The sequence below is a fragment of the Mus musculus genome, chromosome 9 (assembly GCF_000001635.26).
Source record: "Mus musculus strain C57BL/6J chromosome 9, GRCm38.p6 C57BL/6J".
Lineage (NCBI taxonomy): Eukaryota > Metazoa > Chordata > Mammalia > Rodentia > Muridae > Mus > Mus musculus.
Window position 1 is genome coordinate 111,116,918 of NC_000075.6, and position 23,034 is coordinate 111,139,951.

General features: G+C 42.4%; 1 protein-coding gene across 37 annotated transcripts in view; it reads left to right on the forward strand.

Moving 5' to 3' along the window:
• The first annotated feature begins 628 nt into the window (after positions 1-628).
• Positions 629-23,034, forward strand: part of Lrrfip2 (leucine rich repeat (in FLII) interacting protein 2) — a 108,123-nt gene continuing 85,717 nt past the window's right edge. For 34 of the 37 annotated variants that reach the window (XM_011243000.3, XM_011243004.3, XM_011243001.3 and 31 more), the window contains exons 1-2: positions 629-1,472; positions 2,723-2,794. The gene's annotated coding sequence lies outside the window, so the exon portion shown is untranslated. The remainder of the gene's footprint in view (positions 1,473-2,722; positions 2,795-23,034) is intronic. The other 3 variants (NM_001164838.1, NM_027742.3, NM_001374664.1) reach the window with 2 other exon arrangements.

Consider the following 23,034-nt stretch of genomic DNA (forward strand, 5'->3'; position numbering starts at 1 on the left):
CGACCTGGTAAATTCCAGGTCTATGTGAGATTTAATAATGTCTTTAAAAAACCAAGGAGCATGACTCCAGGGAAATACCACCCAAAGTTGCTGTCTGTGAGCCAATTGTAGACAGACAGACAGACACACAGTTTCTCTCAGCACACTTTTCTCTGTGTGCTGAACCTCCAGGATTGATTGATCCCACAGTGGCAGCCCCGTGAACATGAAAGGTTAATCAAGCCTTTGATATCTCAGTGGATACGGGCAGCTCTGAAAGTCCTTTTAGAAGCCATCAGACAAAATCCAAACATGTCATCCGTGGGCTTATTCGTGGGCTTCTGAAATCTGCAGTTTTTGCAGATGGGAGGTCGTGCCTAAGACCATTTTGTGCCCTTTCCCCCAGATACCTGCTCGGCTATCACTTCCTGCCAGAGGTCTTCTCTCACCATCTTCTCCAGCCAGAGGCCTCACCCTCAAAATGTTCTCATCATTGCTTGCCGCTGAGTTCACGACAATCTGTCATTACCTTGTTTATCTGATCAAGTTCATCTACTCAATTAGAAGGCAAGTTTCCCCGAGAGCATGATCAGGGCTTCCGGTGCCTGGAACTTTGAACGTGAGGGCCTTCCCCAGATACTTTTGGGATTGAAGAACATGCCTACGATTTGGGTCTGTGTGTTTGTGTGTGTGCGCGCGTGTGTGTGATGTGTACAGGTCTCACTGTGATAATTCAAACTCCTTTGCCCTGCCACAGGTTCCAGGGTACCCGGGACAACAGGTGTATAGCATCATACCTGATTTTATGCTGGGAATGGCACCCAAGGTTACAGATATGCTAAGTAAGCACCCTATTACCTGCGCTACAGCCTCAGGTGGAAATCTCTTTAAAAACAGGTATTTTCATTTCGTTCAGCCACACCCACCCTCCACATCCTTTCCCACAGACTGCGCGCCAGGTGCCTCACTCACCCAAAACCTCCCACCAGACCGCTTTGAGGCCACCTGGCTAAGTACGGTTACGAAACGCTCAGATACCAACGCTCGGGACCAGGCCCGGCTTGAGCCAGTGCGTGTCGAGCGTGTCTCCCTCCCCGTCACCCGCGAGCCCTGCGCTCCGCGGTCCAGCCAGTAGCCTCCGAGCCGCGCGCGTCCGCTACCCCGCCGCCTGCCACAAGTACTTCCGGGTGAGCGGGTCGCCGGCCGGTGGCCCCGCCCCTCTGCCCCGCCACCGCCGCAGCTGCAGCCGCTGCTCGGGCTGCGGCTCGTCCCGGGTCGCGTTCGCTGTGTCGGCCGCGGGGCGAAGGGCGCGCTCAGTGTGACTCCACGACCGGCCGCGGCGCGAGGAGCCCTTCTTTTTGTCTCCCTGCGGCCCGCGGGGTGGACGGTGCGGGGGGGTGCAGAGTGTGGCCGGCGCTCTCCTCTCCCGGCTCCCGGGCGGCCGCTCCGGCCCTTCCGGGCGGCGCCGCAGCCTCATCCCGCGCCACACGCAGGTAAGGGCAGGCGGCGGACCCGGCTGTCTCCAGGCGCTGCCCAGTGGCGGCTCCGGGCTGGGGTCGCCCGGCGGGTCCCCTGCTCCCGCTTCGCCCGCCCCCCGCGGGGGAAGAAGGGGTTACGCCCCTTGGACCGGGCATCACTTGGGACAGCTGGGTGCTCCAGCTCCCGTTGCTCCCGGCGCCACACTCCCGCAGACTCTGTCCTCAGTCTGTCCCGGGAGGGGCCGCCCCGGGAACGGTGTCAGGCCGGTGGAGGGCGTAGCTTTTTGAGTGAGATTCCCCCCTCTCCTGCTTCCTTCTTGATCTGAACTGAAGCGCGCGGGCTTACCAGGCTCAGGGCAGGACGGTCAGGGTTAATGCTTGACTAACAGCGGGCGTTATTTACACCCACATTGTGGAGTTTCATAGCTCCAGTCAGGCCTGGTTTCCCTTTGCTGTGGATATCCAGCAGGAAGCAAGGGACATAAGAGAACCCAGAGGAGAAAAGTTCAAGCGTTTGCTTTGTGTATTATGTTCCCCACCTCGAGACATACAAATATAACGTAGAAACGTGGCTAAAGGGTATCCCAAACTTTCAGTATTTGTAGCCCCTTTTGCTTTTCCCATTTAGTGACTCAGCATTTTTGCCACGGTTTTTCTACAGTAGCTTGATTGACTGAAAACTCTGTAAGGATAACAGTGACTGCTATTCGTGTTGTGTTATCGCAGCGAGAAGAGGTGCAGTCAGGGTATCGACAGATACATTCTTAATCAGTGTTGGACTTTTTCTCCCCAGTAGGTGTGAAAAGCTGCAATTGCTGAAGAATGTGTGTTGCAGTAAGAGTTAGTTGGCCAAGTTTACCGTAGCTTCAATGTCTTGCAGAGTTAGCCCCGATTAACCAACATCATGCTCTGTTTAACAACTACAGGGATCCTATGACCTCGTATTTAATACACTCATGCCGAGTAAGAACTTCGGAAAGTGTGATTCACGTCGGAAGTGAGGTCACACTCTGACTCGTAGATCGGGATCTTCCCATTGAAATAGAGGAAAGCCAGACCTTTTCTGCCCGTTTAATTAGATAATTGTACTCTTTTTTTTTATAGCGAGTGATGTATAATGTTTGGTTCTGTTTGTTGCTGGGTGGTGATTGTCATGCACTATGGCATGGAAATCAAACGTTAAAATTTGTATAATGTTTTGTTTTGTAATACTTTGTTGGACTGCTGTGATTTTTAAGTCCCCCCCCCCTTTTTTTTTTTACCAGATGTGGGAAGACAAATGAAGGGATTTAGAAGCCAAGTAAATGTCATTGGGAAGGAGAGCTACCACCACTGAGGTAGGAAATAGTACTGTGTACTATATAAAATAGCTTTTTGAGTGGGAAGCTGCAGCACTTTGCCATCCTATCCTTAAAGATGCTGAATGAGACTATATTAACTTCTGTTCTGGAAGGAATTGTGTTGAAGTTTTGGTGTATTTTTAGAATTGACTAATTTCAAACTTGAAGTAACTTTTTAGTGCTGCAATGTCATTTGATCATTTTAGTCTTTCAAAATGAGATGCAAAAAAACTTTGGATCCCAGAGTTCTTTATAGGGACAACCTTGCTTTCTTTCCAGTTTTTTTTTCTTTTCTTTTCTTTGTAGAGTCCTGATTATTTTACCTTGATTGACAGTTTAGAAGTCCTATTGACTAGTTGGAAGATAATACCAAATGTATTGGTGTTAACTTAAGACAGACGTCCCTTTGATTCTTTGACTAACTTTTTGGCATCTTTCTCCCTTTGGATATCGATACTTAAATTCAGAGTGTTCTCCAATGTTGCTTTTTATTTCTGTCCAGCTGATAGGATGATGATTCTGTTCTTGTTAACAGAGATTCCCTTTTGGAAAATCCCCTGTGAAAACCTTCATTGGAGATAGTCTTGACGCACAAATACGTCAGGGAAATCTTCTTAGGTTAGGATTTAAGCATCTTCAGAATGAAGGGAAAAGAGATAGGAAGCATATTTGGCAACACAAAACCAATTTGTCGTTGTTGTTGTTGTTGTTGTTGCTAACTTAGGACAGAAAAGTGATTTCTTGCAAAGATCTCTGTGAATCTTACCCTGCTCCTTGTATGAAAAGGGACAGATTTGGTGACGTGATGGTGGGGTGGGGATGATTGTCCTTCTGACGTGGTGGGAGCTCTGTTGAGGATTAGCTAAAAGGCAGTAAAATTCTTCTGTCCTTATTCAAGGACTGCTGTCTGCTGTGCCGACTAAACAATCCCGTTGGCAGCTTTTCTCTTAGGCAGTTGCTTTCCCTCTGGAGAGTCTGAGTGGTGGACGTGATCCTTACCTGGGAAGCCATACTCCTTAGCCCTTATGTTTGCAAATAAACACTAGACTCTGACCCCTATTCAAAGCCCAGCTTTTAAAACTTCAGCAGGAAAGGAATTGAGCAGAGTTTACCTTATGAGTAAAATGTCTTTGTCCCTTTCCCCATTCTTTCCCTTTAAAGCTAATAGAAGACAAGACTGTCTTGGAAACGGAGTGCTTGGCATTGCACTTTAACCTTTCAAGCTTTCTGGTCAGCGGAAAGTTAGTCTAGACTTAAAGCAGTTACACACTAGGCTAAACTTATACATTGTAAAGCTGGGCTTATCCTGTGAGAATGCCAGTTCTTGGACAGTCACTGAGGCTCGATATCTGGGTATGGTCTTCTTTTAGTCTAGGGGTTGGAAAAGAAATAGGTAAATAGACACTTGGGAAGAAATGACATCCATAGACAGAGAGCTCAGTGGCGTTTGTGCCACTTTTAAAGATTTGTAAAACACGTAAAAGCAATGGTCATACGAGGAAAAGCCCTTTCCTTTCTGCACAAGCTTCTTACCGTCCCATAACCCTACTCCCCGGGCCAGGCCACCATAGTTAATGGTTTTCATGTATTTCCCTCCTCCTGCTCTCAGTAGCATGTACAGTTGCATGTGTTTACAGGTGCCTTTTACCCGTGATGCATCTGAGATATGTTTCTGTATTAGCATCCACTCCAGTCTCATTTTAAAAAGACTGGATTTATTCATTTTCCATACTTTTACTAATTCCATGTTAGTAAACATTAGGTCATTATTAGTCTTTTGTATACAGCGCTATAAGAAAGACTTTTAAGCAAGTGCTTGACCATTTATAGTTCCATCTGTGGAGTACAGCTCTGGTGTATGACTGTGAAGTTGGCACTTAGATTATGAACATGAAAAATTTGTTTTATATTAGACTTTATTTTATAGTAGAAGGTAATGTTTTCTCAGGCACAGGAGGAGGAAGAATTAAAAAATTTTATGTTCTTTACCCATCACTTCCTTTTAAAAAGCATTGTGAACTAGGTGACTCCATGTCACTGCCTGTTGTCAACACCTGGGGGTTTAAGCCAGGGGACAGAGTGTGAGGCTACTGTGGTCTATACAGCATGTAGTGAGGCTGTGTCTCAAATCAAATTGCAACTGTGTTTTATAAGTTGATTTAAGACATTTTGCAGTGTTAATGATTGCATTGGTAAATGTCAATGCTGTAGTTGAAGACTGGCGCTGACAGACATAAACCACTGGCATTCGGTAAGATGGCCGCAGCTGTAGGTTTGTCTCAGAGTTTAAATTTTCTGTTAATTAAAAACTTATATAGCTGGGTGTGGTGGCACACACCTTTAATTCAGCACTTGGGAGGCAAAGGCAGATCTCTGTGAATTCAGGGCCAGCCTGGTCCATATAGCCACTTCTAGGCCTATTAGGGTTACATACAAAAACAAACAAAAAACAAAAACAAAAACAAACGAAACCACCACCATCAACAAAAATAATAAGAAACAACTTGTATATAGCTTTCATTTTTGCCCTGCTAAAGTTAACTGATATTAGTCAGAAGAGAAAGAAATGGCCCAGAGTTTCTTCTTTATCATCCATATCCTACTTTAAGTAGAGTGAATGATAGAACCCGAGAGCCAGAAACCCTTTTGCAATCCAGAGCACTGTTGGTGGAGTCCTTTGTCAAAGCAGGAAGTAGGTATATAGATTTAGACTTTATTCTGCAAAGAGTTAGTAAGCAGAATAAGGGAGGTTTAGAATTTAATGTGAAGTTCTGTAGGTGACTCATGACCAGGGGGACATTCAGGAGCCTTTGTCCTTTTGAAATGAGACAGAGAGGCTCAAGTGTGGTGAAGCTGGAGCTCATGAGTGGCAGTTTCCCTGGATGCTGTCCAGGGTCTATTTTGAGGCCCTGTCAAAACTTGCCTGACGGATCTACCGCATAACCGTAATCTGGCCTGGCCCTGCTACAAGTCAGGAAGGCCTGTGGTTTAGGGAAAGTGGCAACTGCAGAGGGAGTTCTGAGGGAGGGAAGCCTTCAGAAGACGATACTGAGGGAGGGGCTGAGAATCTGCTGAGCACACTTATCCTAGCACCCAGGTGTTCTCGGCTTTAGCATCCAGGTTTTTGTTTTCTGTTATTTATTTATTTTTGGAAAGAGTTTGATTGCAGAGAACTAAAGAGGAATTTTTAGGATAATGTGTATGAGAAGGAACATAGGATTGTCCCAGCTTAATGTGTCATAGTCTGATTCTGGGAGCATTTGACAAGAATCAGTTACAATGATTGTCTTACACACACACACACACACACACACACACACACAATGCTATGGATTCAGGGAGGACACATCCCAAGTTGAAATTGTCTAACTCAGAGTCTTTCACACTTTCCACTGCTATCTTGGAGTAACGACTGTTTTACAGGAGAGTTTGGAATTCACACAGCTAGATTATCTTCTTACTCTGTTTCTCCCATGAAAGAGTTATGAAATCATATATTTTATTAAATTTTCTTCATTTTATTTTGCATGCATGTGGGTGTGGGTATGTAAGTTAGAGAACAAGTTGAAAGACTTGGGTCTCCTACCATCTGGCTCCAGAAAGATCAAATTCTGGTTGTGAAACTTAGGGCAAGCAAGTGAGCCTTCTGTCCCTGAAGTTGTACCTTTAAACTCTTGCTTTTTAGCAGACTACATAGCTGTCTCTTTGTGCTGTGTAGTGAATGGAAGCGTTGGTGTTCTCTATGTTTAGTGAGCACTTAGGTTTAAAGTTCTCTAGGTGATCTCACTTCTTTGACTAGAAAGCTGTTGAACAACTTACTGTTACACCCTCTGACCAAGGTTCATGTCCTGGCTCACTGCTGAGCTGTTGTTCCACAGTCAAGGGTTTCTGAAGGATTCAGCTTGTAGCTGTACTTTATAGGTGTGAGCCTATACATGGTTGCTGGTCTTTTGTGTTACACGAGGTTATCACTTCAGGCTGTTTACTTCTGGGGTCATTAACATTTCATGGTGATGTCTTTAGGATTCAGTGTAAGAAGTGAGCAATGGTTTTTTTTCTTCTGTTATTTGGTTTATTCCTATTATCTCTTCCTATTCTCGGGTTTTCCTCCCTAGAACAATAAAACAAAACAAAACAAGAGAACTTTGGGTGAACTGAGGATGGTCAAGAGTTGGGAGAAACCTTTTAGTGCCTGTCAGTGTGTTTTATTTCCTGACAAGTGAGCTGCTTCATGCCCCTGCAACATTGTGACAGGACCACAAGCTCATGCTTCCATTGTTCTTATTTGGGACCTTGTATATGTCTTAAGGCTTCTTCATAGGAGCATCACGTTTTAAGCTAGTTGTGATGTAGTGGATGCATTTATTGCCTTTGAAAACACTGAGTTTTTAGGCTGTTTTCTTAAGGCAGTTAGTTATTCTTTCTGTAGTCCCCACTTTCACACAGAAACATTTTAACAGCTAGGAATTAAAGTCTACTGTCTACAGACAGTAAGATGTTAAGATACTTATTTTCCTGTTAAACAGTTTAACCATGCTTAATAAAAATTGAATAAATTTAGCAAACACACGTTTTTACTTAAAAAAAAATTAAGTAATCCAGCTAAGTGATTCAGTAGTTGTAGGATTAAAGATAAATATTTCAGTTTCAAATAAGCCCCTCCCCCCGCAACTCCGTGTTATGGATAATGCTTTATTCCTGTGTCTTGCCAAATGCACCTAGTTTTATTTTTTTGGTTATGGTAAAACTTAAATAGCATTGCCATATTGACATTTTCCATTCTTTTCATTGTGGAAGACATATGTAATGTAAGTCTCCTCTACCTCTTTCTTTGCGTGCTGGGGATTGGGTCCAGGGCCTCGCACATATTACATAAACCCTCTGCCTCTGATGTCCACCCTAAGCCCTTGAACCGTGTGTAATTGTGCAATTCTGTGCCATTACAGTGCATTGAGAGTGTGGTGCAGCTGCCCAAGCATCCGTCTCCAGGAGGTTTTCATCAGCCTAACCTCCCCATCAGACTGTAATGCTCACTTCCTTTAGCCCTTGAAAGCCACTTGGCTACTTTGTCTCCATGATTTAAGTACTCTACTCTAGGTACAGCACATATTTGTGGGGTTATCTGCCCTCTGTGTTTGGCTTATTTTATGTAGCTCAAAGCCATCAAAGACACTCCTGTTGTAGCATGTATGTTTGACTTCTGTTGAAGGTGTCCTACCTTTTGGTTATTGTGAATAATGCTGCCAAGGACATGGGTATATGCCTATGCATTCAAATCCCAGTTGGTTATTTTGTGCACGTAACCAGGAAGGGAATGCCAAGGACATGGGTATATGCCTATGCATCCAAATCCCAGTTGGTTATTTTGTGCACGTAACCAGGAAGGGAATGCCAAGGACATGGGTATATGCCTATGCATCCAAATCCCAGTTGGTTATTTTGTGCACGTAACCAGGAAGGGAAGTGCTGAGTCCTGCAGATTTCATGCCTGAATCTTTGAGACTCCCATGCTGTTCTCCATGGTGCCTCGCTGTTTCAGTCTCACCCAAGCGTGCACGCGAGTGCTGCCTACCAACCCTTGTTATTTTCTCTGTTCTTTAATTTTTTTTTTTTTTTTTTTTTTTTTTTGCTGCTCATGAAAGCCATCTTACTGAGTTTGTGAAGACTATCTCCTTGTGATTTTGATTTGTATTTTCTTAATTACTGATAATGTTGAGTACCTTTTTGTGCATTTATTAGCCACTTCTGTCATTGTGGAACACACCAGCCTTATCGTTGCCTCTCTAGCGCTGAGATTAAAGATGTGTGCCACCTACCTGACCCATTTCTTAATTTAAAATTATTTTATTTTATGTGTATGGGTGTTTTGCCTCATGTATGTCTGTGCGCCATGCCCATGCAGTACTCTTGGAGGGAGGCCACGTGACATCAGATCCCCTTGCAGCTGAGTTAAAGGTGATTGCTGTTAGCTTCCTGTGGGTGCTGACAGTCAAACTTATGTTCTCTGGAAGAGCAGCCAGTATTCTTCACTGCTAATTGTAGCTCTAGCTTCATGTCTTTTAAATCATTGGTTATATTACCACATGCGGGCGCGCGCGCGCGCACACACACACACACACACACACACACACGCACGCACGCACGCACGCACGCACGCACGCACGCACACACACGTGCACAGTGTGAGGTTCTGTATCTAGGTGTGTGTACATATGCCCACAGCATTCATATGGAGGTTAGAGACAGCTTTGTGGAGATTCTTTCCTCCCGTGTTTACATGGGTTTGAGGGATCAAGCTCAGGTCGTCATCAGGCTTGGTGGCAGATACTTTCTCATCTGCTGAGCCATCTTATTGGTCCTAATTTGTTTTTGTTACTGAGTTTTAGTTTTTATATATCATAGATAGCAACTCTATTTACAAGTGTTTTCTTCATTAGATTGCCTTTTTTTCTATTTATAGTGGGCTTTGATGCACAAAATTTAAATTTGGTGAAGTCTAGTTTGCCTATTATTACCTTTAATTTTTGTCAAATTTGACAAGACCTGGTTGTCAAGTCCTGTCATGAAGATTTTCCCGTATGTTTTCTTTGAAAAGACTTATAGATCATATACTTATATATACTTACAGATCATATACTGATATATATTTATAGATTATATATACTTACAGATCATATACTTAGGTTTTGATGCACCATGTGTTAACTTTTGATGTTTTGTGATGAGCTTAGCCTTTCACACCTAAGCCGTCTCAAACCCATGAGTTAACTTTTATATATTATGTAATCTAAAGGGTCTAACTTTATTCAGTCATGAGTTTGTCAGTACCACTATTTATTGGAAAGATGATCCATTCTCTTTTGGATGGTTTTGGCACCTCTGTTGACAATCGTTTGACCATACATGTGGGAATTTATATATGAGCCATTTAACTGATCTATGGATCTGCTTTATGCTTGTAACATACCATTTTAATTACTATAGTTTTCTAGTAAAATTTTAGACCAAGAAGGATTGAGGGGAAAGGGTTTATTTGGCCTAAAATTCGAGATCACAGTTCATTATTGTGGGGAAGTCAAGGCAGAAACTTACAGCCCACATTCTACCTATGGTTAGAGTAGGGAAATGAGTGTATCCGTGCTGCTGAGCTGCTTGGTTGATAGCTTGCTTCACACTAGTAGAGTTCAGGGCCCACCCAGGCAGTGAACTGGGTCAGATAATCTCCTCACAGACACACCACAGGCCAACCTGAGCTAGGCAGTTCTTAGTTAAGACTGTTTTCCCTGGTGTGCCAGGTTGTCAGTTAAAATGAACAGCACACTGGGCTTTTATTAGGATTACACTGAATTTGTGGATTGTTTTGACCACTTTTACAGTGTTAATAGTGCGGCTGTCTTTCGATTTGTGAACATGGATGGTGTCTTTTGATTAACTTATGTTTTCCCTAATTTCTTTTACAGTATTTGCAATGTATATCTTTTGCTTCCTTGGTTAAGTTTATTCCTAAGTATTTTATTCTTTTTAATGCTATCATCAATGAAATTGCTTTTTGAGTTTTCCTTTTAGATTGTTGGTATATAGAAGCAAATTCTCTCTCGCCCCCCTCTCTCTCCCTCTCTCTCTCCTTCCCTCCTTCCTTCCCTCTCCCTCTCTCCCTCTCTTCCCCTTTCTCTCTCCCTCCCTCTCCCTTTCTCTCCCTCTCATCTTCTTTCCCTCTCTCTCTCTTCCTCTATCTCTTCTCTTCCTTTCCCCTTCCTCCCCTCCCTTCCATCTCCAAGGTATGTCCCTACCATGTGTCTGCATTAGTTTTTATATTTTCTAACTTTGCATAGGTTTTGTTGTTGTTTGAGAGATTTAAAGGTTGGAACTACTGTGTGTAATTATACAAATTTAGGAGCTTAAGACAGCATGTCTGTTATTGCCCTTGTTTCTGTGTGACAGGAGTCTGAGACTGGTTGAGCTGGGTCCTCTGTGGTGTGTTGAGTGAGGCCGAACAGAAGGTGTTGACCCAGCTGAGTCTCACCTGGAGACTTAACTGGGGGAAAAATCCACTTCCAAATCATGTAGGTTGCCACAAGAATTGGTTTTCTGTGATTTAGCACTGAGGCTTCTTTAACTGCAGATCACTTTACTCCTGAAGACTGCTGTCCCCTAGCTCCTGGGGCAGCCTGCAGTTGTTTGTAGTTCTTGTATTTCATCAAGCCACCACAGGCATCTGTGCAGCAGTCACCTAGCACCACAGTCTTATGTAACGTAACACAGTCACAGGAGCGCCGTCCTGTGACCTCTGCGTTCTCTGTGGGTCAGAAGTAAATCTTAGGTCCCACCCATAGGCCTCCTGTGGCAGTGATACTTACACAGTGGTGTGGGTACTAGCAAAGAGCTTCAGGGCAGGGGGCCATCTAAGAATTTGTTATAGCTGGTTACAAAATGACACATTGTATAGACCTTCTTTGTTTAAAGAAATGTATGTTTTTAAATGTTACTGTCTTCAGAAGTACAGATGGTTTAATTGTTATTTTGTAATATGCTTTTAAATGTTACTGTCTTCAGAATTATGGTTGGTTTAATTGTTATTTTGTTATTGTCTCCCCCCTCCCAACCCCTGTCTGGGTCTGACTATAATTCATGCTGTCTTAAATTTACTATATAGCTCATGCTGGCCTCTAACCAATGGTGAGCCTCTTCAGCCTCCCATGTGCTGGGAATGTGGTATGAATTATTCCTAGCTTTCATTTCTTGTTTACCTCCTACTTCACCTCCTTGTAGCATTCCAATTTTGGAGTCAACAATTGATGATTTCATTATAATAAGATATTGTTTATTACTAAGCTGCATATTATATTTTTATTAAAAATTGCATAATTTTCTGTTTATATATTGCTTCCACCCATATGTTTCAGCAGTTTTTCATTTTTTCCAGATTTTCTTGTATTTATCAGCATGTAACATAAGTAGTAGCTAGTTTAAGGAATATGGAAAAATATAAAACAAAATGATTAAAGAATAAAGTAAGCATCAGTATTCTCATTTCTAAGCTAAGAAATTATTTATGACAGATATCTGGGATGGTCCCTCGGGACTTCTTTTCCTGGCACCTACTGTCCTCCACCTGGTCACAGTCACATTTTACACATCAGTGGCGCCCCAACTCCTGAAGTTTCCTTCACTCTTGTATGTATTCATTCCTACCCAATGTGCTGTTTAATTTTGAAAACCTGGAAACCTGTTTGAGTGTTTCAGAACAGTTTAATTGCTTTTGTGGTGCTGGAGACTGAACACAGGGCTTTTTGCATGTCTGGCAAGTGTCCTACCACTGTGTGATATCCATGACTCGGGTTGACCACTTTAACAGTCTCTAAGTCTTAATACAGCCAACCCTTTTTTTCCTCCTTCTCACATTTACATCCTTGTCTGCCGTAAGCTGGAAACCCGTCAGAAATGTAATCTGTTCCATAAGCACCCAGAGTTTAGCTCTAGGATTCTTATCCCTTAGGGCCGTGGAGGGCTGCGCTGGTGCTTTGCATCTGGCTGGCACATGCCAGGAGAAAGAGAGGGGTTGTGGTAGATTTCAGAACATTTGATGGCAGGCCTGGACCTTGTTTGCTCTTGCCCACATCACATTGTCAAGAATGCAATGAAATGACCGTGCTTACTCCACGGGTGAGAACATAACATAACTCTGGGTCCAGGCAGAAAAGGGAAACAGCTTGGTGAATGGGAACCAGTCTTGGCCCTGGTGTGTCTTTTTTGAGCGGCATATTGTTTGGTGTTGGAAAACCGAGTGGCAGTGGAAGGAAAGTCAGGCTCTGGAGAGGAAAATTGCAAGTCTTCCTTGAGCCCTTGGTGGGTGGGTTTTTGGGAAAACTTGCTAATGAGTTCTGAGAAACACGTAGCTCATCATAATCAAGTCATTTATTGTAGCTGAAATGTTTACAAGGGATTGGTAAATATCTGGAAGACGTGGTTAGGGAAGCAGACTACTTGTATGTTTTTGCCTCTGAGCGCACCATGATCTGTTCTCAGGCATGGATAGAAGTTAACCACCCTGTTGGGAAGTAGATGAGCTCTTCCAGGCATCAGAGAAGGGACCACAGGAAAACTCAAGGTGGGCTCAAGGTGGACTAAACAACTTAGGAAAACCTGGATTGAATTTAGGTTAAAGGGACATCCCAAAGACTGTAGTAACCACAGTGATCCTCTGTTAGTTTTTTTGCATTATATGGCTTCAGTTTTTTTCCTGGAATATCAGTCATCCCACTGAGGACTAGATTTATTTCTTATATGCTCAGGTCTTTTGCCCTTTTTGATTAGATAAACATTTTAATAGCTTACTGAAAAAAGGGGTAAAATAGGTGAGTGCAGTTTTGAGCCCTTATGTATCTGGAATGTCTTTCATAGTCAAAGTTGAGAAGAGTGTGGCTTGATTGGGCTACAGGTCACTTGTAGGTTATCTGTGATTTTTGCTTCATGAGTTTATCTTGCTTCTATAACTCCTTCTAGAAGTCTGAAGGTGTTCTGTTAGCTTTTATATAACTGCCTTTCCTAGTCTCAGAGGCCTGCTGCTGTCTCATTTCCCCTGTTTAAATTCACTGTGATAGCTTGCTGTGGTACTCCCGATGTGAGTCAGCACTGGTGTTGAGCTGGCCTTTCAGTCTGGGAGCTGTCCTCAGCCTCCTCATGGCCTCTCTCATCCGGTCAGAACTCTCCTCAGTTTCTCCAGGGTTAGCATTTCAGACCCTACTCCCTGTGCTTATTTAAATTTGACTCTTTATTTTCTGTCTTTTTTTTTCTTCTTCTGTGAGATTCCTGAACTTCATTTGCCAAATTGTCTAAGAAATTGTTATAATTAATTAATTATTTTGGGACTGGGTTTCTCTGTAGTCCTGACTGTCCCCAAACTCATTTTGTAGACCATACTGGCCTTGAACTCACTGAGATCTACCTGCCTCTGCATCCTGAGTGGTGGGACAAAAGGCATGCACTACCACCATCAATCCATCCATCCATCCATCCATCCATCCATCCATCCATCCTTCCTTCCTTCCTTTCTTTCTTTCTTTCTTTCTTTCTTTCTTTCTTTCTTTCTTTCTTTCTTTCTTTCTTTCTTTCGGGGTGGGGGGTTTCGAGACAGGGTTTCTCTGTGTAGCCCTGGCTGTCCTGGAACTCACTTTGTAGACCAGGTTGGCCTTGAACTCAGAAATCTGCCTGCCTCTGCCTCCCAAGTGCTGGGACTAGAGGTGTGCGCCACCACGCCTGGCTTCTTTATTTCTTTATTGAGGTAAAATATACATATCACAGCATATACCCATTTAAAGCAATAGTCTTCGCAATGGTTCTTAATGCATTTACAGAGCTGTCTAGCCAGTACCACCACTGTCTGACCCCAGAGCCTTTTCATTACCTCCAGAAGAAGCACTGCCTTCCCTTCCCTCCCTCTAGGCTGGGAAGCAGGGTCTGCCTTCTGTCTTTGTGTGTCACCTCTAATGGACACGCTACAGAGATATCTACAATATGTAATCTTTGTTTCTGGCTTGGCTGTGGATAGAGTCTTGGAGGTCTAACTGCATATTATATAGAGACTTTAAAAGTAATGTTGATTTGGGGGGGGCGTGGCCCTTATGCGTGCCACTTAGAGATGCTACACAGTTCTGTAGAAGACACACTGCTTATTTCTTTTTGGAGTCAATTTTACAGGTCCTTATGCTGAAGCAGTCACTGTTGGCTATCCTCAGTTAACCTTTCTCCACTTAGCTTTATGCATCTTAGCTATTTAATTTAAATTATGGCTTCCAACTGGCCACCCGTGCCTCAAAACTTAGGATTTATTGGAGTTTAAGGAAGTAAATGAGTAATTGTGGTTACTCTTTATGTCTAACTGGAACTAACTGAAGTCTTCCATTTTTCCTTACATTTATTTATGTGCTTGCTTGTTGTACTCTTGTGTCTGATGTAGGTATGTAGAGGAGTTGCTTCTCTCTATCGTGTGGGTCTTGGGGTTGACCTCAGGTCACCATGTTTGGTAGCAAGTTCCTACCCACTGAGCCATCACTCTGCTCCATAGCCTTTTATTTTGAAGGCATTGACATCAGCGATTTATGTTTAAAATTATGATCATATGTGTATATATTAAACTTTGAGTATGAAGTTGAAAAAATCAAACTAATTGAAGTAAGGATCTCCACAGCCCCTCTTGTGCTCTAGGTCAAGACCCAAGGTCTCCAGCCCTGCGCCACACCGCCCTCCAGCCGTCCTTCTACCCAGCTACTCTAGTCCATTGTGGGAAGTAGACCTTTAGGCTCTAAGTTTCTTATGATAACTGGCACACAGAGCCAGCTTTCGGTGAGGTTATAGTTCCCATTTGTTCATTCCACATTTACTGTGCCTCCCGCAGTGTCTAGGCTGTGTGATGACACAGAAGCGTGGAGGAGGGGCCTGGGTAGGTAGCTCGGCCAAAGTGTGCTTACCTAGATATGCAAGGCACCACAACCAGTTACAACTGTGAACAAGGTACAGAATTTTCAGCCAGCAGTTCTTATAGACCAGATGCCCCTGTATTCAGTTTATTGTTATAGTTTCAAAGTTGGTTATTATAAGTTTATTGTTGCTTTTTGTATGTGTATTACGTGTGTGGTGTTCGTGTGTGTGTGTACGTGTATGTCGAGGTTAGAGAGTGAAACAGTCAGGTGTCCCCAGTTGTTCTCTATGTATCAAGGCACTGTCTGTCTGGGTGTCTGGGGCCTGCTGCTGACTTGTCTAGCTAGCCAGCTTGCCCCAGCTTGCCTTTTACATGGCTGCTGGCAGTCCAGACTCCTGTCCTCACACTTCTACAGCAAGGACTGGTTTCTAAGCTATCTCCCAGCTCAGGTTCATGCTTTTCAGCTAGGAAGTAGTGCGGTTACGTTTTTTAAAAATATTTTTTATTATTGCATATTTTCCTCAATTACATTTAGAATGCTATCCCAAAAGTCCCCCGTACCCTCCCCACCACTTTCCTACCCACCCATTCCCATTTTTTGGCCCTGGCGTTCCCCTGTACTGGGGCATATAAAGTTTGCGCGTCCAATGGGCCTCTCTTTCCAGTGATGGCCGACTAGGTCATCTTTTGATACATATGCAGCTAGAGTCAAGAGCTCTGGGGTACTGGTTAGTTCATAATGTTGTTGCACCTACAGGGTTGCAGATCTCTTTAGCTCATTGGATACTTTCTCTAGCTCTTCCACTGGGGGCCCTGTGCTCCATCCAATAGCTGACTGTGAGCATCTACTTATGTGTTTGCTAGGCCCCGCCCTAGTCTCACAAGAGACAGCTATATCAGGGTCCTTTCAGCCAACGCTTGCTAGTGTATGCAATGGTGTCATTGTTTGGAGGCTAATTATGGGATGGATCTCTGGATATGGCAGTCTCTAGATGGTCCATCCTTTTGTCTCAGCTCCAAACTTTGTCTCTGTAACTCCTTCCATGGGTGATTGTTTCCAATTCTAAGAAGGGGCAAAGTGTCCACACTTCAGTCTTTGTTCTTCTTCAGTTTCATGTGTTTTGCAAATTGTATCTTATATCTCGGGTATACTAAGTTTCTGGGCTAATATCCACTTATCAGTGAGTACATATCATTTGAATTCTTTTGTGATTGTGTTACCTCACTCAGGATGATGCCCTCCAGGTCCATCCATTTGCCTAGGAATTTCATAAATTCATTCTTTTTAATAGCTGAGTAGTACTCCATTGTATAAATGTACCACATTTCCTCTGTTGAGGGGCATCTGGGTTCTTTCCAGCTTCTGGCTATTATAAATAAGGCTGCTATGAACATAGTGGAGCATGTGTCCTTCTTACCGGTTGGGACATCTTCTGGATATATGCCCAGGAGAGGTATTGCGGGATCCTCCAGTAGTACTATGTCCAATTTTCTGAGGAACCACCAGACTGATTTCCAGAGTGGTTGTACAAGCTTGCAATCCCACCAACAATGGAGGAGTGTTCCTCTTTCTCCACATCCTCGCCAGCATCTGCTATCACCTGAATTTTTGAACTTAGCCATTCTGACTGGTGTGAGATGGAATCTCAGGGTTGTTTTGATTTGCATTTCTGTGATGATTAAGGATGCTGAGCATTTTTTCAGGTGCTTCTCAGCCATTTGGTATTCCATGGAAAGCCAACATTCACGTGGAAACTGAACAACACTCTTCTCAATGATACCTTGGTCAAGGAAGGAATAAAGAAAGAAATTAAAGACTTTTTAGAGTTTAATGAAAATGAAGCCACAACATACCCAAACCTATGGGACACAATGAAAGCATTTCTAAGAGGGAAACTCATAGCTCTGAGTGCCTCCAAAAAGAAACTAGAGAGAGCACACACTAGCAGCTTGAGAACACATCTAAATGCTCTTGAAAAAAAGGAAGAAAATTCACCCAAGAGGAATAGACGGCAGGAAATAATCAAATTCAAGGGCGAAATCAACCAAGTGGAAACAAGAAGAACTATTCAAAGAATTAACCAAAGGAGGAGTTGGTTCTTTGAGAAAATCAACAAGATAAACCCTTAGATAGACTCACTAGAGGGCACAGGGACAGCATCCTAATTAACAAAATCAGAAATGAAAAGGGAGTCATAACAACAGATCCTGAAGAAATCCAAAACACCATCAGATCCTTCTACAAAAGGCTATACTCAACAAAACTGGAAAACCTGGACGAAATGGACAAATTTCTAGACAGATACCAGGTACCAAAGTTAAATCAGGATCAAGTTAACGATCTAAACAGTCCCATATCCCCTAAAGAAATAGAAGCAGTCATTAATAGTCTACCAGCCAAAAAAAGCCCAGGACCAGATGGGTTTAGTGCAGAGTTCTATCAGACCTTCAAAGAAGATCTAATTCCAGTTCTGCACAAACTATTCCACAAAATAGAAGTAGAAGGTACTCTACCCAACTCCTTCTATGAAGCCACAATTACTCTGATACCTAAACCACAGAAAGATCCAACAAAATAGAGAACTTCAGACCAATTTCCCTTATGAATATCGATGCAAAAATACTCAATAAAATTCTCGCTAACCAAATCCAAGAACACATTAAAGCAATCATCCATCCTGACCAAGTAGGTTTTATCCCAGGGATGCAGGGATGGTTCAATATACGGAAATCCATCAATGTAATCCAGTATATAAACAAACTCAAAAGACAAAAACCACATGATCATCTCGTTAGATGCTGAGAAAGCATTTGACAAGATCCAACACCCATTCATGATAAAAGTCTTGGAAAGATCAGGAATTCAAGGCCCATACCTAAACAGGATAAAAGCAATCTACAACAAACCAGTAGCCAACATCAAAGTAAACGGTGAGAAGCTGGAAGCAATCCCACTGAAATCAGGGACTAGACAAGGCTGCCCACTCTCTCCCTACCTCGTCAGCATTGTACTGAAGGCCTAGGCAGAGCGGTTACGTTTCAAGGTGATGCTTTAGTCAGACGAATTTAAAACTTAAAGGTGGAAGTATGAATGTTTTGTCTTGTGCATAGTTTTATAAGTGCATAGTTTGACACATTTGCTGGCTTGGTTTATATGCCATTTTTCATCTTTTCTACCGATTAGGCATATTACATTTGCCTTTTCTTGTTTCCCTTGAGTTTTCCAAAACTGCCATTTATTACATGATGTTGATCAGTGTGACGTTACGCTATTAGCCTTAGCTTGCGCCATTTTCTGTTTTGTTTTATTATAGATTAAAAAGAAATTGGGGCAATCATGTTTATTCATGTAATTTTGATTTTTAAAATTTACTTATGTGTTTTGTTTTGTCTTATGTATGAGTGCTCTGTCTGCATACACACCTACATGCTGGAAGAGAACACCAGGTCATGAGCCACCTTGTGGTTGCTGGGAATTGAACTCAGGACCTCTGGAAGAAAGCCAGTGTTCTTAACTGTGGAGCCATCTTACCAGCCCCTATTTTTTGGTGTCATTCTTGTTGCCACAGCCCTGCCTCAGCCTCCCGAGTGTTGGGAGAATAGCTGTGTGCCAGCACACCACGCATATGCTGTGTTGGAAAATGTACAGCTTCTCACCTAGCCCCCCGTGGCTCTAGTACAGATGGGCTTCAGAGCGTTTCCTTGGCACCTTCTCCTTGATTCTGACTTCACAACTTTTTTTTTGTTATTGGTGATAACATAATTTTTTGTCACATGTAACAATTTATAGAAATGTTCTTATCTGTTTGAGCTTCTAAATGCTACTTGTGACATAGAAATGCATTTAATAAAGAAATGCAAAACCTGCACACTGAAAACATGATGTCTCATGGCAAAATAAGGAGGACGAAATAACTGCAAGAATCCTATGACTTTGAGACTGGGGCTTAATGTTGCTAAGGCAGTCCCCAAAGTGAGTCATAGAGTCCTTGTAATTGCCATTTTAATTCAGGGTGCATTTTTCTTTGTCATTTATTTATTAAAAAAAAAAAAAGACAAACTTCCTAAAATTTACATGGAAGTGCACAGGATTCTCAGACCAAAAATCTTAAAGGAACAAGATAAAAGTTGGATGACTCACTTTTCCAACTTTAACAATTATACAAAGCCATGTATGGCTTCAAAGTAATGAAGATGGTGTACAATATAAAGAAAAGTATATAGATTGATGGAATAAAACCAAGTTAACCCTCGCGTCACCATGTGCCTGTACTTTGATAGCCAGGAGACTAGAAATTCTGTTTACTTCTATAATTAGTGTGGATGGGCAGTGTGTGGGCATGCTAGGCGAAGGTGTGAGGTAAGAGAGCAATGCTTGGGACTGGGCTTTTCCCCTTGCGCCTTTACATGAGTTGGGACTTGAACACGTGTTGTCCAGCTTGCTTGGCAAGCACTTAAACCCATGAACTCATCCTGGTTTACCACCTGATGTCTCATAAGGGCGGCAGGATAAGTTCCTAGAGAAAGAGTAGTATTTTCAGCAAATAGTGCCAGGACAAGTAGATGTTCACATGTAAAAGAATAAAATTGGATCCCTGCCTCATCCGTATTCAAAGTTAACTTCATGAATCATAGAAGCAGGAGTTAATATTCTGGCCTTGGGATAGGCAATAGTTTTTTATGTACAAAACTAAAAGAAGCGACAAAAGAAAAAGAAATAGTGCTTCCTTAAAAATAACTTTTTTCTTTTTATGTGTATGCGTGTGTTGCCTGCATGTATATCTGGGTACCACGTGTAAACAGTGTGCACAAAGGCCAGAAGAGGTCATCTGATCTTCTGGGCCTGGAGTTACAGAAGTTTATGAGTCATCATGTGAGTCCTGGGTATTGAACCTGGGTCCTCTAGAAGAGTAGCCAGTGCTGTTGCTTGCTGAGCCATCTTTCCAGCTCGTACTTCTTCCCTTCTTAGTAGAACAGCATTTAAGGTGAGTGGATGGAGGCACTGAAGAGATGGCTCATCAGTTAAGAGTGTGTGCTGCTGCTGCTGTTGCAGAGGACCTAGGTTTGTCTCAATGCTCTCACATCAGGAGGTTCCCTACCTCTTATAAGTCCAGTTATGGAGATCAGAGAGTCTCTGGCCTCCACAGGCATGTGTACTCATGCGTATGGAGCATATGCACTTATGTATACGTACAGACATACTTATGTATACACACACAGAGATAAAAATAATCTTGAGAAAGGTGGATAGACAGATAGTAGGAAAAAAATGCCTTGCAAATTCTTGGTAGGTTTTTCTTTTTTTTTGTTTTGAGTTGGGGGGTCTCACTATGTAGTTCTGGCTGGTTTGGAACTTGCAATGTAGACCAGGCTGTCCTCAAACTCAGTTTGCCTGCTTCTGCTTCCCGAGTGCTGGGATTAAAGGAGTGCCTTAAAAGTAGCAGGTGTTTTTAAATTATAGAACAAGTAAAGCTATGTGACATTTTGTAAAAAGCCTTTAATTTCAAATCTCCATATTAATTGTATAAAAATAAACTATATTATGTATTTCTCTCTTGTTTTTTGCTTTCAGTGATGTTCTTTGTTACCTGGTTAAATGGTTCACTTTCACTTATTTGTAACTTATTATTGTTGTTGATGTGTGTGTGGTAATGCACACGTGTGTGTGTGTGTGTGTGTGTGTGTGTGTGTGTGTGTGGTGCCAGGGGAGGATGCCTGGTGCCTGCTCTCACTCTCCACCTTCTTCCTCTGAAGCACCGTCTCTTGTTGAGCCAGCCAGCAAACCCCAGGCATCTTCCTATTGTCACCTCCTGTAGTGCTGAAGTCACAGGCACAAAGCCATACCAGTCATTTTTAACAGGGATGCTAGGGATTTGAACTCAGGTCTTCATGCTTGCACACTAAACGCTCTGACCCCATGAGTTGTCTTCCCAGACCTTTTCTTGTTTTCATTTATTTCAACTTTAAGTCTCTGTCTTTAACACTATAATTTTCCCCACCGTTTCATCCTCGCAGGCATAGAAAAAGGGTCATGTGACGACACTAGAACGTAGTTTTCTATCAGGTTGCAGAGAATGCATTTCTTGGTAAAAGTGCGTCAGGCTTGGGTTCTCTACATTTGATAACCAATTATTATAGGAACCGCCATTCTGTTCATTTGTAGAACAGCATGCTGGCAAGGAAGGAAATGCAACCATGGGCGTGCCATCTTGTGAGGAGAGGAAGTGGACAGATTATCTGTGTGTTGGTATGGACAGTAGTGTATGTTCAGACCACAAGACTTTAAAAGGCATTTTTATAGCTCTTAGGCTAACCCTGTGGCGTGTAAGCATTATGCTTCATACAGTATGAGCCTATCGAAACCATTCGGTGCTCATTCTCTTTAGAGAGTGAGGTTCTGTTTGGTTTCCTCTTGGTCTTATTCTGCGACATCTCAGGCATTGGCTCGTATACTTTCTTTATTCTTTGGAGACAGACTCTCACTCTGTACCCAGAGCACCTGAACTTGAAGTCTAGCATGCTAGCAGGCCCAGCTACATTTTAAAATGTTTTGTACCTTTTTTCAGTTTCTTGATGTGCTTTTTATTTCTGTGTGTTTTGCATATGATTTACTCATTTTATGTATTAATCTCATTTTGGTATTAGTAGGATTGATGTCTTGAAACAGTTCCTTTTAGTCCTCTGTCTCCCCTGACCTCTCTTCTAATTCAGGGAATTGATCATTCTTTCCTTTGCCAATTGTTTTTTTGTTTTTTTTTTTCCTTTAAAGTTAATATGTAACTATTTGTTTGAGATTACCTTTACTTTTTTCCTTTTCAAGTCAAATGTTTAAAAAAGTATAATTCCTAATTCCCATGCCTTTTGTTGACTTAGTTGTTCATGTTTCTCAACCATTATTTTTCCCCAAATATACTATGAAAAAGTTTTAAACTATACAGAAAAGTTGCAATAGTTGATAGCTGTAACTGAGTGCAGTGAACCTGGTGTCTGACTCCCTTGCTCAGTCTTTGTTGTTGCATACATTAGTAGCAGATGCTGTTGCATGCATTAGTAGCAGATGCTTGTACATTCAAACACTACCATTTTAGCTTGCACATCATTAACTGAGTTTCAAATTTGTATAGCAATCTTTTTTTTTCTTTTGGGGCAAAATTTACTTAGAAAAAAAATGCAGAGATTTTCAGTGTGCTGTTGAATGATTTCTTTAGCTCTATTTTTGTGTAGAGTAGCTGCCTTCTCTAAGGAGACTGAAAACTGTAAAGCCCCAAACCATCCCCACACTCATGTATTCCTCTACATCCTCAGGAGGCTTCAAATGTGCATCATAAAGTGCTCTACAGATTCCATTCCCCTTTTCATTGTACAAATGCTTTTCACACAAAAAAAATGATAATAGTCAAAAGTATTTTAATTTTTTACAGCTCATTCCTTGAGTCTTAACTTTAACTTGACTACTGCTCTTACCTGCATGTACTGTGTGCTCTTACCTAAGGCTGTCTTTGTTTGGCTAGAGCCTAAAACTGTGGCCAACACAGCGACCGTATTCTCATAGCCTCAGGTGCTCAAGAGGAAGGGTAGCCTGGTGAGGACCCATCTGCAGAGGCAGAAAGAAAAGGGGCCTGGACACACTGCTCATTCAGCTTGTCCTTGCCTTATCTAGCATGCAGCCCCGGGCTCAGCCTTAGGACCATAGACAGCACAGTCTAAGTTGTAAATAAAGATGTGCAATGGCCTTTGTCAGTTTTATAAGTTACACAAGTGAAGAGGTAATCAAAGATATTTAAAGATTTCTGGAATGTTTAATAGTTTATTAAATGCC